This window comes from Hippocampus bargibanti, linkage group LG07 (genome assembly GCF_051943395.1).
Source record: "Hippocampus bargibanti isolate YZ-2025 linkage group LG07, ASM5194339v1, whole genome shotgun sequence".
Classification (NCBI taxonomy): Eukaryota; Metazoa; Chordata; class Actinopteri; order Syngnathiformes; family Syngnathidae; genus Hippocampus; species Hippocampus bargibanti.
Genome location: NC_142740.1, coordinates 5,499,917 through 5,501,598, shown reverse-complemented (window position 1 = coordinate 5,501,598; position 1,682 = coordinate 5,499,917).

Sequence of the window (1,682 nt, the reverse complement as noted above, 5' to 3'; positions counted from 1 at the left end):
CAGGGTGTGACGCGATAGGATGTGACGTAATGTAGATGCGACATCATGTAAGGGAAGGCAGGATATGAGATATCAGGAAGTCCAAAACGTAAACAAAGATTAGAAAGCGATGTTTAAACATGTTTGTATCGCGAATTATCCCAACACATAGATAGAGAAATATAGAGATATAGAGGCATACAGATATAGATGTAGAGATATAGACAGAGAGAGAAATATATAGATATGGAGATATATAAATAGATATAGAGATATAGATATATGGATTTATAGATATAGCTATATAGAGATATAGTGATAAAAATAGAGATATATAGAGATATAGGTGTAGATATATAGAGATGCAGATATAGATGTAGATATATAGATATAGATTTATAGAGAAATAGCTATATCGAGCTATAGCTATAAAAATAAATCGATATAGATATCAGTGACGTGCGGTGAGGTTCATGGCTGGTGAGGCACTGACGTCATCAATGACGTCACCGCTCGTCTCTACTTAGTATTTGAACGGTAAATTCGGCGATTTTGAAAAAAATCCAAAAACGGTGAAGTTAAATGGACAAGAACTTTAAAGTACAAATCACTAAATACATCTAACTGTTTAATTTATTTTTTCATTTGATATTTCCACGACAGCTTTCCATGATGACAGGTGAGGCACTGCCTCACCTGCCTCCACTGACTGCACGTCACTGGTAGATATATAGATATAGATTGTGATGTCACAAGAGGCTGGGTCCTGGAGGGCAAATACATTCCCCTAAGATGGCTCCACCCAGAGAGAGTTTTGGCCCCATCTGGTGGAAGGCAGCAATTCAAACCCCACATCTGCGGCTGATCACGGCTTGATTGGCAAGCAAGGCTTTTAAGGCAGAGAGCCTCTGAGTCTGCAGGCTGGGGGAGACATGCTCCATTGCTGTGTGCTGTGGAGAAACTGATTGCTGCATGGAACTCATCACCAGTTGGGACCATATGACCGAACACTGGATTTGGACCCCTGCTAAAGGTGGCTAGGCTACCTGAGAAGGACATCAAGAGGGGTGAGGCCTAGAAACACACGGAAAAGACTCCGTCTTCAGTTTCACCTCAGAAGAGACTTTATGATTTAAGTATTGGAAGAGACGCTATTCTTGCCTTTGTTGATTGTGAATTCCCCCTGAACCCCTTTATTAAAACCTTTGTTTGTATTCAAACCTGTCGCCTATTGCGCTCCTTGTCCTGTCCCGCTGAGAGCTAGCCTCTCATGATACCACAAGATATATAGATGCAGATATAAATGGAGATATATAAATACAGTATAGAGCTATAGATCTAGATATATTATTGCGTTTAATTTCCAAGCGCCTTTCAAAGCTCTCAAGGACACTCCAATGACAAAACAACCGCCATCTGTTTGCTGTTAGTAAACATGAAATGTTGCCCCTTACCTCTTTTGCTCCCCCCCCCCCCGAAAGCGCTGATTGACCCAAAGCTGTCGTTTGTTGTTTTGTGTGCTTGAATTGATTTTGCCGCAAGTGGGGTTGAGGGTTCAAGGCCACCGAGGACATGGCTCATTTACTCTCCCGCGATTGGTCGTCCGAGTCCACCTGATGAAAGTCCATGTTTGTCCGTAGCCCCGTCCTCCCTTCCCCCGTCGCCGTCCCCCCCCATAAAAGGTCGTCGGCGAGCGTCCCGGA